Source organism: Strongylocentrotus purpuratus, unplaced genomic scaffold (genome assembly GCF_000002235.5).
Source record: "Strongylocentrotus purpuratus isolate Spur 01 unplaced genomic scaffold, Spur_5.0 spur5_contig_861, whole genome shotgun sequence".
Lineage (NCBI taxonomy): Eukaryota > Metazoa > Echinodermata > Echinoidea > Camarodonta > Strongylocentrotidae > Strongylocentrotus > Strongylocentrotus purpuratus.
The window spans coordinates 185,910-201,612 of record NW_022145570.1 but is presented as its reverse complement, the minus strand read 5'-3'; positions in this window follow the sequence as shown (position 1 = coordinate 201,612).

The following is a 15,703-nucleotide window of genomic DNA, read 5'->3' as shown; positions in this document are numbered from 1 at the left end:
AGGCAAAGTGATTATTTCTGAAATGTCTTAAAGATTTGATAGGAGTGCAGTGATGCTCCTAAATCATCCATGAAAATCATTCTTGATTGCTTGTTTTACGCTTTATCATGGTTGCATAGTTTCTATTTTAATTCATTATTTAGATTAATGGTATTTTAAAAGTGTGTGAACTGTCAATAAAAGCCATGTGTATATTATTTTGAAGGAAAAAACACACTTAGAAATGGAAATTAAATGCAAAGATTGTATCTATTTAATACTTGTTATCAATGTTTATGTTTTTGTTCTAATATAATTCACAGACCAAAAAACATCATAGCAAACACTCGTGATTTAAACCGATGGGATGGGGGTCCCATTATTCATGGGATCGGGTTTTGAAGTCCCTTGATAAATTCGTAACAGAAAAAAATGAAAGAATGAGGAGAAATTGTGGGGGATTACTGAAAGCAATATCATACAGTTGCAATACAATATTTAATGGTTACTAATAGAAATTGTGCGCTGAATTACCATTTCAAAATGACTAGTTAATATTCATATTGCCAGAAACTCGAGTCTCTGAAGTCTAAAAATTCATATGGAAAAGAAAAATAAAGAGGAGAGAGAGAGATGGAGCATTATTTATTTTGTTAGTAAGTCTTAGAGCTGGTAAGGGAGGGAGAAAGAGAGGTGGAGAGAGAGAGACAGAGAGAGAGACAGAGAAAGAGAGAGAGACAGAGAGAGAGAGAGAGAGAGAGAGAAGGGGGTGAGAAAAAGAAAGAAGGAAAGAGATGCAAGAATAGGATTAATATTACAAAATATAATGAGGCTTTTTTATACGGTGATGAGGGCGTCAGACCAACGCTTTTAGAGATTAACTAAGAACTAAAGAAGGGGAATAAAATGGTAAATTATCATGGTATTTTTAAATTTAAATCACACGTAGGAAATATTAACTATTTATTGCAGACTAATACCTGAATTTTGTGTCAATGTTGTGCCTCTGTTCGTTGAGCTTATAGAGATATAGTTACGAAAAGTATTGTGTAAACTCCTCTGTTTTGGAGGTACATTTAGGTTTTCCAATTACCAAATTCTTCAAGAAATGTTAAAAGATTCTTGCAAGTTTTAGCCATAACAATCCCGATATTTTGCATCCAGGAATCCTTGGTAATGCATGTATTTACTTCTTTAGATTGTTGCAGATTTTGTCAAATATTTGCTGTCGCTTCTTCCTGGTATAACAAAGGTTTCATAACCTACCTTTACAAACTGTCGCCTTCCCGGGACTCGATAATGGTCAAGGTGATCGTAAAACTCTTGACCTTTAATGTGACGCTTTTAAACGTAGGATAGCAACCGTAATAACGATCAAGAACTCTCATCTTTAATCAAGACGATTCCATATTAGTCTACTAAATGTGTTAACTTGTGCATGTATGAATGATTCAGCAGGGCTCGGAGTCAGATAGAGAACTTTGGTTTACAAGTGAGATTCAATTACGGATGCGGAGTTATTTCTTCACCCGTTTCTAAAGTAATAGTTTCTATTTTGGGATATCGCCCCATATCGCAGATATAGGATACCAGAACACCTTTAGTATCAAATATGGCATATGAGTATATTTGATAAAACGTGAATATTATTTGGAACTATTTAGTAGAAAAGGATTTATACATGCCTAGGAGAGGTTTTGGTCACCTTAGATTAAAGGACCGTTCTTACAAAAAAAAAATTTCTTCTCAAAGCTGTTTGCAGAAAATAAGTCTTTGAATAGACTTTCTTTGAAGTCCTGGTTGATAATATTGAATAAGATAATAGCGAAGAAAACGAGATTAAGCGAAATCAAATTAAATAATCTAGTATTTTATCCAACTTGATATATATAGAGAGAGAGAGAGAGAAAAAAAAAAACGAGAGAGAGAGAGGTGGAGAGATAGAATGGGAGAGACAGAGAGAGACAGAGAGAGACAGAGAGAAAGAGAGAGATAAAGGGAAAGAGAATTTTATCTTTAATTGGTGTATCTCGATTTAAGCGTTGTCACTTTATCTCCCAAAAGATCTCCACGTGGGTTTTTTTTTTTTACAACGCTGTTCGTTTATGCAGGTGATTTTAAATATAATTGTCGGGAAACGAATGCAAATTTCTGATATTTGTATTGCTTATCGCTGCCGGCCACGATTTAATGTATAGCGATATGCCTGAAATAATACACAATCAAGTCGTATATTATACAGGCCCAAGAAAAGGCAGATGTTTAAAGGAATAAAGACAGTAATGCACTGCTTAATACAACAGACATTCACGATATCAATCCATGAGCATACAGTGAATTAATGAGAATGATAATAAAGGACGGTCACTGCAGATTTTATTAGTTTTTGAAGATTACATTTGTTTACATATTCTTGAATATGTAAATATTTCTTGAATAATATTTGAATAGAAGGGTAGTAGCTATGGACGTGGCCCCCAACCATGTCCATGACATTTATGAGCTTATTCCCTTTTTTCTGTTTTCCTTCTCCTTCTTCTTTTTCTTTTTCTTTTTCTTTTTCTGTTTCTTTTTCTTCTTCTTTAGTAGTATTAGTAGTTGTAGTAGTATTATTATTGTGTTATTTTCATTAGTATTATAATTATAATTTATAGTATTGTAATTATTATAAGCAGTAATAGTAGTAGTAGTAGCAGTAGTAGTAGTAGTAGTAGTAGTAGTAGTAGTAGTAGTAGTAGTAGTAGTAGTAGAAGTAGTAGTAGTAGTAGTAGTAGTAGTAGTAGTAGTAGTAGTAGTAGTAGTAGTAGTAGTAATAATAGTAGTAGTAGTAGTAGTAGTTGTTGTTGTAGTAAAAGTAGTAGTAGTAGTAGTAGTACTAGTACTAGTAATATTATAGTAATCTTAGTATTACTTATAATTTAATTTAAGCAGTCGAACAGGGGGGTTGGAGGGGCATGGCCCCCTATAGGCCCAATCGCTACGCCTGTGTTAACATTTCTCATGATAATCCACTGCACTGTATAGTCGCGATTACAATGGTAAGAAAATATTGATTGAGATTGGTCTTAAGATGGGGAATATAAATAGATACAATCCGGATTTAAGCGTACTCCCAGGAATAAAACCGAGGAGACTCGGTTAACGTATTGACAAGAAGATCTCGTATTAATCATTTCTAATGATTTTTAATCCACATGGGGGCGCTTCGTGTACGTCAGAAGTGACCATGTAGGGTTTATTTATATCTGAATTGCTGTTGTTGTTTCGTCTTATGGGGAGAGGGAAGATTTCATTATCTAATTAGTGGAAAGAGGGGGCAGCGATCGACATGAGTCTTTTCCCCCTTTCTTCTCTCTTCTTTATCATCTTCTGTTCATGTCTCTGTTTCCACCCCCTCTCCCTCCCACTTCTCCCTGTGTGTGTGTGTGTGTGTGTGTGTGTCCCTCTCTCTCTCTCTCTCTCTTTCTCTCTCTCCCCTCCCCCTCCCCCCCCCCCCCCCCCCCCCCCCCCCCCCCCCTCTCTCTCTCTCTCTCTCTCTCTCTCATTACCTCGCCTCGTATCTTATCATCCTATGTATCTTCCTCGGTTATTTTACTTTTTCAGTTTTCTTTCCTTTCCTTTTTCTTTACCCCACTCTTCAATACTATCTTTCTCTTCCTTACCTAACAAGATTGCAAAGTTTTTCGAAGTATATCAACCTCAGGTAATTGCAAAGTGTCCCATCATCCATATATTTGCGTTTTATTGCATTTATTGTCTTTCCCATCTTCGCAATTCTACCCATTGAAAAAGCAAAGTGTATAGAAATAATATGTTTAATCGCGCATAAAGTATGGAAATGCGCACAATGTGTACGGTGAATGTTAAGGGGTAGAGAAAATATATGATAGAACAGGGGGGAAAAAGTTTATATTTGAGTTGTAGTGGACTATATGATGTTTTTGTCATTTCACATTCCTGTACATGATTGTAAATAGCCAGTTGGCTTTTATGTTATTTTTGAGTACCCAATAAAAAATAAATAAAAAAAAGAAAGGTATAGGAAATCGATCTAGCGTCTAGAATTATGTTTGAACATGTGAACATATTATTTTTCTTGCATGAATGTGTTGAAATGCATGGATACTGAATTGAATACCTGATGTGGGAGTATTGGCTCTGTGTTGATAATTTCCAAAGCTCTTTGAAAGCGCATAGAGACGTTGTATAATGTGATATGCGCTATACAAGAACCAAACATTATTATTGAAGTGTTTTTTTCAGACATGAAATTCTGATGTATTATTAGCCTAAAATACCAGGTTTTATTCTTTTACTGTAGTAGAATAATTCTGAATGAGAAGTTGCTCCCTATATGTTTAATTTCATATTGCGCATTCAATTACTTCAACTGCTTATCTTCTTCTCTCTCTCTCTCTCTCTCTCTCTCTCTTTACAGTGCATATAATAACTACCACTCCCTCTCTCTTCCTCCACATCTCTGTGCCTCTTTCCCTCACTTTATATTTTATCTCTATATATACCCCTTTTTCCTCTACATATTACAAATGCAATGCAGACTAGCTTTTCAAGAGTTATGTGCAAATGCATACTTTAACCCATCCCCCTTTTAAAAAAAAACATTTTCAGTATCCATCATAATTAAGATTCAATCTCATTTTTGCTTAATATGATTATCTCTGGGTTCTTTTTTCTCACACCTGATGCAACATTAAGCTGGGAATTTTTCTGTCTTTTCCCCCTTCTTCAAAATCAGCCATTGATTATAAAGCATCTATTATTTCTCTCACGCATCGATGTACTGTGTGCTTACATGTCACGTTGTCATGGTTACAGAGCATTTCGACATTCATTTGAACACACTGCATCGAAGATAATCAATCATTCTAACGCGAATGGAAATACTTAACGCTCTTCAATGAGGTTCTTTGAACAGGTTTGACAATCTTTTCTCCTGCAATTCAATTATGCACAATTCATTTCCAAGTGGAAGAAAATATTGAATATTTTCTAGCGAAGGTAATGGTTTATAATGTGTTTAAAGAAGACGTTGCCTTCATATTGGTACATTTAACAAATGTTTTCTGGTTGCAATTTGAAATAAATCCCAGGGAGCCTCGAGGAAATTGCCTGAGGCCCTTTTCAAAGAAACTGTAGTTTGCTGCTTGCAAGTTTGCTGATGATATTGATATATCAATTTTGCTTTGTCATGATGAAAGGCTCTTAAAGGGTTATCGTCCAATTTAAATATGAATAGAATAAGCGGATGAATGTCTGATAATGCATTGTTCTAATTACCGCCTTTAAATGATTACACATTTTGAATGCATTCAAAGGCGTAAGATCCGGAGTTGAGTTTTGCAGACAGTGGCGTACGCAGGATTTGTTCAAGGGGGGGGGGGGGGGGGGGGGGGGTTAAAATCGGGCCAAAAAATTTCGCAACGAATCAGCCAGCCGCTGAATACGCGGGGAGGGGGGGGGGGGGATAGGAGGACACTTTTTTTTTTGAGTCCCAAAAAGTCGCAACGAATCAGCCAGCCACCGAATAAGCGGGGGGGGGGGGGATAAGAGGACAATTTAAAAAAAAATAATTTTGGTCTCGAAATTTGAATTTGAAAAATTTGACATGTTGTTCCGTTGGGGGGGGGGGGGTAAGGTCAACTTTTTTAGGTCAGCCATGGCATTTTTTTTTCTTTTTAATTAAAAAAAATAATTAAAAACTCAAAAGGAGGGGTTTCCAAAAAACATACACAAAACATACACATAAAAAAATCTCAAGGGAGGAGTTTAAGCCCAACCCCCCCCCCCCCCTGCGTACGCGCCTGTTTGCAGACACCCCCTGAACATTTTGAAACTACCAATATTTCGGCAAACGTCAGAAATAACTTAAATTTGGAAAGCTTGACGTTACCCTTACCCATAACGATATGCTTGTGGGTAGAAGGCCTTATTTCAGAGACAGCTAGAAATTACACAAAAGCTTTAAAGGGAAACAATGAGGCATCAACATTTTAATATGTTATCAACCGGAAAGTTTATATTAGGGCACGAAAAGTTATCCCACTTCCCATCTTTTAAGTGAAAGTATTATTCGGATAATGCACAACAAAGGCAAGCCTTATAGACTGATAAAGAATAACATATACCGTGCGTAAAAAAAGGGTACACACTTTGAAAACTGATCCTCAATCAACTCAATTAGGGTAATTTAAATTAAATACCCTATTGCCTAAAGAAATCAACTTCGGATTACGTAATATTGTGTCACTGTAATGTTTGCTCAATTCAATTAAGTGATGCGCAGGACAATTAACTAATGTCGCCTATAATGTATATTTCTTCGAAGTTTTGCGGTTGTGGTATAAAAATATTGTGTATTAAACTACATGTATAAAAAAAAAAAGCGGTGTAAATATATCCCAGATGACTAAATTCGTATTAGTAGATGAATGAGATGTGGATGATCGTGGAGAAAGAAAGAATGAAAATGGCTGACAACGAAGTTAGCACCATGGAGAAATGAAGAAGGAAAAAGAGCATGTCTTGTGAAAGATACAAAATGAATAGCATGAATACTAACAAGGAAGAATAGGACTAAGAATGCTAATGTTGTTTACCCAGGGTAGCTTCAATACTGTTTTTCCTGAGGGCTTTATTATCATTCTTACCCTAGACACGTAGAGTATCCATTTACATCTGAGCTGAGAGACGTAAATATGAATTAATGTCTTGCGAAAGGACGTTAATGCAAGGTAGGGATTCTAACCTTTAGCCCTTAAGATGAGAGTCAATTGAATGAACAACTATTTTACAACATCTCCACAATATAAGGAAGAATGAGGGGAAGAGAGTTGTAAAGGAGGTGAAATAGATAAAATGATGCGATAAAGAACTTGCGTAATACGGATAAGATCTCGACTTGTTTTCCAAACATGGCCATCTGGGCGGAGAGACGTAAATATGGATTAATGTCTTGCCAAAGGATGTTAGTGCAAGGTAGGGATTATAACGTTCAGCCTTAAGATGAGAGTCAAGTAAATGAACAACTATTTTACAACATCTCCACGATAATAGGAAGAATGAGCGAGAAGAGAGTTGTAAAGGAGGTGAAATAGATAAAATGATGCGATAAAGAACTTGCACAATACGGATAAGATCTCGATTTGTTTTCCACACATGGCCGGTTTCATCAGACATCATTTAACAAAATTATGCCCTATATTTTCGTCTATTCCTGCCCCGTGTACTAGACACCATGTCGTGTTACTATGGCAACGTATGGTTTAGGAATATCTGGCGATGCAGATGTAGATTACCATAATGACGTATGAGTATTGTAAATATGTTATTTGATTATTATGTAAATCAACGTCCCTGTCAGTTGCGTAACAAAATTATTTTAAATATTATATATTTACGCCAAGCTATAATGCCTGTGGCAAAGGGATGCATTTATGTTTAGCTTTAAATTGAACGGTCAAGAACAGTGTTTGACAAATAAATTCATATGCGCGCATTCAAATACATTCCTCTTCTCTTATTACCCCCTTCTCTCTCTCTCTCTCTCTCTCTCTCTCTCTCTCTCCTACTCTTACTCCATTTCTTTCTTTCCCTTTTTCTTCTTCCTGTTATGTAATGTGCATGTCTTTAAGGGGTACTGTATGTACTGGGTGCTCCGTTTTATCAAGCCTAGGCTTTGGGGGCATCCTAACCATTTAGTTTGTATTCTTATTTGATTTTAAATGGTTGAGTAAAATGAACTGAACTGAACTGAATGTTATAATAAAGAGAATGAATTACATTGAAAACATAATGGGCCCAAACATGAATGTAGGGCACACGACCATCAGACGAACACTGTGCGTCACTGACACGGCACATTATTTTTTGTCCACTTACAAAATCTAAATGAATATTATAAGAGACGTTTCATGCCGTATTCGTGACGCGCAGCCTCCGCACCTAATAGGGTCCGCCCGGCCATTATGATTAACCTTAATTTTTTCATCAGTGTGATACAACGTAAACGTTCAAAATACACAAACTTCAGTTTCAATCAAAATTTAGTCACAGTTTATTAATTTGTACATGGATACGCATTTTAAATATAATACGTCGTGTTTCTCTAAAATTCAATCCTGCCTAACTTTATTTGAAATGGGTAAATTATTATTATTAATAAAGACTTTCTGTGATATTGACAATATCTCCAGTTCAGAGGGTAAAAGGGGACACATTGCAGAGAGAGAGATACACGGACACTCTACAAAAAACTACCATATAATTGGTTACAAAAAATATCAGTATGTTTGCTGGGTGGAAGTTTGTTTAGGTAGGGTTCAGCAAGGACCATAGAAAGAAGCGACGGTGTGGGCCGTATCATCTTATGTTCATGGTGCTTTCTGCCTGCGTCCCTTCCTGTCTCCCTCCCCACCCCCCTTTTTGTGGGGGGGGGGACGATTCGATGGGCAGGACACGCCCCCTCCCTGTGGTGTCGCATGAAGGCTACTGCTATAGTATACTTTCTCACCTGCTTCTGCATGGAGAGGGCATAACGGCCTATAGCCTCCCAAGCGCTTAGTCAATAATTTGTCTGAACAGCGGAGTGCGTTTCATTTCAACATTGTGTTTGCCAAACAGACGAAGAAATCATGGAATTAAACTTGCCGTAACCATGGTAATACATGTAATTCTAAGAGTAAATCTCAAGTTTTTAGAGAAAACTTAATAATTTCGTAGTTGTTTACACTGTCACTTCTATCTGTTGCCATGGTTACATTTTCAGAAGATTGTGTGCCATGCCATTTTAATGTACTACTCTATGTTAAAACACGTTTATGATGGGAATATTTATTCAAAACTCTCTGGACGATATCAATTCGTTATTATGCAGACATTTATGTTAATTTGCCTTATATAGCACCAGTGCCTTACGGTTTTACTCATTTTGATCGCTAGACTAACAGTTGCATGTGCTTTCCTACAACATTACGACCATTGAGACGAAAATAAATTGTTCAATTAAAGCAATATTCTCAAAACACATTCAAATATTCCCTATTCTTACAGCTTAAAGGCTCGTTCAGAAATGACGCGGCAAACCGAGGCTCATAACACAGAGTTCATTATTGTTGCCCACACTTGCTATTCATTTACACATTAAAAAAAAAAACTAGCGGCGGTTTTTGTTTGTTGTTGCGGCTAACCGCGTCATAAGGCTGAATAAGCCCTTACTGTCTTCGGATTTCAACGTCTTAACTGCTCAGTAAACCGCAAGCCAGCTAGGACGCTGATGTGTGTCTGAACACAAATTAATCGTAGTTTCTACATAATGTTTCTCACAATCATTTTTTTTGTTGAGTTTTCCAATCTTACAATCTATTGGAAGTTCTTATGTGAAACGATCTCAACGATTTCCAGGTAATCATCTCAAGGGAAATTTCAATACCCTGTTTCAATGCCATATGATGATGATGGTATCGTGTTACCTTTTTGCATTAACAAACTATCATTAGTATTTTTATGATATCCCATTTGGATATCGTGAATCTCTTTCGGTCAACTCCACGATATTTAAAATTAAGATTATAACGCGTCAAAATTGTCGTACGACTTAAAGAAATAAAACGAAGACATGTGTATACAAATTTCATTAACGATATGAAGTGACGATCCGGGTGATCTAAATACCATACATTCATGTTTGATGACATCGTGAAATCTCTACACCTCTACGTTACGAAGGCAACGTCAAACATTTCATACTTGACAAGCAGTTTCCGTCTCTAGGCAACGAATGACTCAATTCTACATTTATGACATACAGTATCTTACTTCAAAGTGATATACAATTGTATTTTGTGTTCTTGCTATTGTTCTGGTGACTTCTCATTCGACACGAAATATTTCCACAAGGTAAATTAATTATCATTCGTTGATAAAATTGTACGCCAACGCCATGTTCCAAAAAAGTACAGTGCATATAGCCTAGTTAAGCCGGAAACTAATACCAAATATCCCGCGGTCAATGAGGAAAGTCGAAGGGGTTAGTCTACATCTTCCGACTCAACCAAATTCCCTTTTGCTTTAAAAAAAGATAATTAATGAATGAAGAAAAACAAATCTTCCTTGGTATTATTAATGCCAATCTGAGTAAAGTAAATATTCATATTAATGGGGAATCCATATAAATCATGTCCGGTTTACTTAATGTTTCATTGCAATGTTCGCACCTTTCAATATGCGATGGTCAGGACTAAATTAAAAGCGCCGCAATTTATTTTTCGAAAGTCTCTGCGATCGTATCTTACATTTTCAGACTCGACCAAATGCAATTTATACTTTAAAAAAGTGAATAAGATGATTCCCTTGGCATGGATGTCATGATACGTTTTCTAAATTATCCATATTAACCTTCTGTTCTGTTGCCTGGCAACAAACTATTCAATTCTACATTTATGACGATTCCCACTGGCCGAATGAAAATACAGTATTGAATTACGAGTTTTAAAAGGACGGAATAGAAGGAAAATGATCTTCCATGATCAAATCATGCAAATATTGAAAAGTAATGAAATCCGAGACAATGATTGATGCTGACAGGGTCAAATCCTCTATTACTACATTGCCCCGGTTACTAAGGATTACCTATGGTTTGGTCCTTATAAGAGGTTATCACGTAACCAGGCGACCAAATCACTCAACTCAAATTTCATGATACTCAAAAATCCAGGTTTGAATGGATATAAGGTAAATATTTGACCTTATTCTCCTATAGTGTCTCGGATTATAATCTATCTAATAGTATTCTTATTTCATCCACCTTATTCACTCCTTACTTGAAATTAAACCTTTTAAAAGGATTGAGTGTCTTTGCCTCAGATTCTAAACAAAATCCTGGACTTAGCTCATGCTGCAATCATTATAATAAACCTTTAGGTCGGCCAGAAATTCTTTAACAAGCCGATCGCCTGTCTGATTATCAAGATATTAATGATTGGAAATCGAAATTTCAAACCGTTTTTCCAACGGTTTTTATAGCACTACAGTCTACTAGGGGAAATTAATATGGTAAAATAGTCACTAAAATATTTTTACTTTTTGAGGCACTTCTTGATCATTTTGAAGCGCAATTTTTTTAAGGCTTTAATATTACACCATATCACAGACACTGAAAACACGCAGGGCCACGCATCTCAGATTTAACATTGTTGAACGATGCCTTTAAAATAATATTAATATATTGAAAATACATTTTTGAAACATCAGTTATGAGGGCGAAAGGTAGCAATATTAATATTAAATGAGTGGCAACATAGGTGCGTCATTTAAGAAAATTACTAGACATTTATGATTATTCATACGATACGGCCCGAGTAGAATTCTTAGTAGGCCTTTTTTCAATGAAAAAGAACACTAATTTGCCCTTGGTGAGCGTTCATGACTTTTGATTGAAGGACTGTTGTTTCTTTCATTCTTTGCTAAACTGATAAGCGATGCAACCCTTTTTTAGTTAGATCAGATAAACAGATGTTTCATATACTCTGTTGCCAATCAATTTTGAATAACTTTCTCTTACCTCTTTTTCATGAAGTGATTAACTAAACTAAACTGAGAAGAATAAACTATTACTTTACCTTTCTAAACAAAATAATAATGGATTTATAATACACAGTCCTACTAGTATACATTGCTTACTGATCTTGCATTACAAAGCATGAACATGCACGTGTATGTGTTAACATATAAAGTCACCGTAACCATTATAGACGTCTTCTTAAAGGATTACGCTTAAGACGTGAGCGATGGAGTCACGGAAAGCAACAAAAAAAGAAATCCAGAATGATGGATATTAATGGCACACTATTTCGACAGGCAATATATCTCAATAACGATTCTAGATTCGTACAAATTTCATGTTCGTGTACACGATTAATATCGCCAATTTCAAATAAAGACACTTTTTAATGTCTGTTTTCACAATGCCTTTGGTCTGGACAGTGTTGTAATACTGTGATTGGATGTCATGCGCGTCTTTAGTCCTATGAATGGTTTCTACCAGGCACTTGTTTCTCTTAATTCTTGTATACTCGGCATTTTCTTTCCATCATCGGATGTTCTCTGAACTTCGCGGCTGTGGACGGTGACGTCAGGCCCGGCGAGATCCGTTGTCGAGTTCGACATCGCGTTCAAAGTCGCAACGTCCGCTTTCGACGTCGTGGTTGTAGTCGTAGTCGTGGTGGTAGTGGTGTTATTGAGTTCCCCTGGGAAGCCAAGCAACGTCTTACTGGTGATCGTGTACTCGACGCTGCAACGTCGCACGGAACTACGATGCTGCGGCGTCGGTTGCGGCGTCACCTGCACACTGTCCGGAGTCACTTTACCAAGTTCGTCTTCCGTAGCGACGACTCCTGGTAATACGACCGTGTCGTTCGTCGCATCCTCATTCAATACAATCGCAGTTTGTACCGTTATAAGCTCGGATAAAAGTCGACGGGTGTCGAACGGCTGAGTAATGGCGTTGCCGACGCGTCGCTGTGACTTCGACGGGTAACAACTTGGCACGACGCCCATGACGCTAACGTTCCCCGTCAACCGCGTTACCTCACCTCACCCCAGAAAAGCTGCTATCACTGGCTTACCACAACGGCAATCGCTCGAAAATAACGACCATGCCTTACTAATATTCCTTCCTGTCAAACGTTAAGGCGACGTGGATGTACATCCGGCAATAAATGCTTTACAGCGAATTCAATCAGGCGATTTTATCGACGATTCCGCCGCTGGGAAATCACGATTGATCCTCAGCGCTCTTCTACACTGTTGTCTCCTGCACCTGTCTATGATTTACACACTCTAACGGGGGTACGTTCCTCAGGCTGCATACATAATGTATACTATTATCCGTCTGTTAGTATCCTATCTGCTTCCTCCGGGATGATCTGGAAGGAGAATAGATCCAACAAAAAACAACGATTAGCATAAACTTTCCGATCAATCATAAATAAGAAACTTGGGCAGGTCAACACGAATACTTAGTTAGTTTCAATCGAGATAGCAATTCCTTTTCTGAGATTGTTTTGCATCGTCGACTATAATAGTATAAACTATGCGAGGGTTGAAACAAATATCAATGCAAACAGGAGTACAGCAAAAGACAACTGAGATGAAGGTGACCCAATATTATACCGTAGGTACCACACATACTTCAATTAAATTCCACGAGTTTTTCACGACTTTGTAACCCTGAATTCACGGGAAATTAATTGTACATCTCACAGAAATCATGTTCAGATAATGTAAACCGTCAATGTCACGTTCGGATAATGTTATACGTCAATGCCATGTTATGTTCGCGCATTTCAATAGATGACGCATAAGGCTATCGAAATTGTCTTAGGTTTATTTGTTGTTGTTTAAGTAGTTGAAAACGTGTTTTTCTTTCTAAGCCGCACCTTAAATTGTAATTATCATGACTCCTGTCATTGGATTCAATTGCTCATCCGCACATGACAGTGCACATGCTCCGCACCCTGGGGAGTATTCCTGCCAGGCGTAACTTGACAAGCGCAAACATGCTAATCCAACCACATCGACGTTCGCATCCCACCGGGTACCCATTTACACCTGGGTGAAGAGTGGCAAATATAGATTGATGACTTGCCACTGGACACTCGTGCTGTGCCGGGGTTCGAACCCACGACCTTCTCATTTCCGGTCAAGTGTTTAAAGCAACCGACTACGATACCTCATAAGGCAACCATAACCTGATCGTAAGCGCAATGAGAGAATTCAATTGATTAAATGAAATCGAATAGAACTGAATATGGCAGACACAATTATTAATGGCAGAAAAGCAGGATTTGTCAAGCTATAGAGACAAAGAGACGGCCAATGAATATTATTTTCTTTTAATTTGCCAAACTGTGCGGGGTTTTAAAAAAAAAATCCAAAGATTCATCTATAGTAATTAGTATGATTAGATCGATAAGAACACGTGAACAAGTTGATAAAACTTAATAAAACGACATTTTTCTGACCAAAGTTGGATGAAAGAGTTGCCTCCCTACCAAAATCTGAAATTAAAAGCTTAAAACTTGAATTAAAAACTGAGTGATCCTTTGGTCAAAACTGCTTCATAGTATTGTGATTATTTTTTTTCTCACAAACTGTAACAAAATCTTCATCATAAGAAAGTGAATGCGATTTCCTTTCTAAATGCTTTGTTATGTATCCCTCAATAAAGTTATAGAAACTATGTCTAAATTGAGCCTTTCTTCTGTTTCAAATATAATACGTTCGTATTTGACGTGTTTGATGACCGGCACATGCAGTTAGAAATGATTACTTTTCTTGTGCGATGTAAACCTATACACCTGCATGGGATCATTTTGCATGCAGGAAACGAAATTAATTTAGGATAAGTATCAGCGCGGTAGACGTTGTGCTCTGTAGTAGTAATAGAATACCGTGTCAATGATGTGCAATAACATCATGATGATGGCGATGTCAAAAACTTTAATTTAGTGATGGGGGATAAAGAAAGATTATACGCGTCGCCCGCGGTTATACTTTTTAGTGTGTCTATTGATTTCCGGTGTATTCACATCTTAATCTGCAAGTAGCAACCCCTCGATACCCTCAATTCTCCGGTTTCCTGTCTTCATCAGTTCAACATATTCAACTATTCTATTACTAACGGTTTTTCCCTCCTCCTCTTTTCTTTCCTCTTTCTCTCTCTCTCTCTCTCTCTCCCTCTCTCTCTCTCTCAGTTTAATTTCACCATTTGCTCCCTTAATTACAGGTTCTACCTACTTCCGTCTTTAATCATTTCCCTCATCTATATCCATCGATCTCTCCCCTCCCCCCCCCCCCCCCTCTCTCTCTACCCCATCTTGTCATACATTTTCTATCACACAATAATATAGTAGGCCCATATCCTTTCTAAAACTGTAATGTTTTTCAACTTGCTCTCTGATGAATTTCACCCCTCCCCCTACTCCCCCCCCCCCTCTCTCTCTCTCTCTCTCTCTCTCTCTCTATCTCTCTCTCTCTCTCTCTATTCTTCCTTTCTCATCTTTATTCGTCATTTCTCATTTTCTTTTTGAATATCCCCCATATTCTTCCTCTGTATTTGTTTCTCAATGTATATCCCCATCTCTCTCTCTCTCTCTCTCTCTCTCTATATATATATATATATATATATTATATCATTTATCTCTCTCCCCTCTCTCTCTCTCTCTCTCTCTCTCTGTCTCTCTCTCTCTCAATAATATATATATATATATATCATTCTCTTCTTTTCTTCTTCTTCTTCTTCTTCTTCTTCTTCTTCTTCTTCTTCTTCTTCTTCTTCTTCTTCTTCTTCTTCTCTCTGTCTTCTTCTTTTTCTTCCTTGCTGCCTCTCTGCTTCGCATGTGGCTACCTGTATTTAACAAAAAAATACATGTCTCTGTCTTTGTTACACACACAAAAAAAAACATTATACATCCACCATGCGCATTCCCCACACAAACCACACATTTCATCGGGAATAATGCAATTACCCCGACATCTTACCCATTTTCAATGCGACTAATGCAATTATTATTTTTCTCGCGTCGACGGCGTTGCCGTATCCCCCGTAATGAGTACGGCGAAGCGGAAGAAAAGAATGGAATAACGCGATTTAATGAAAGACATCAAAATTATACATGCTTGACAAGAAGGACTGACTATAAAGAGT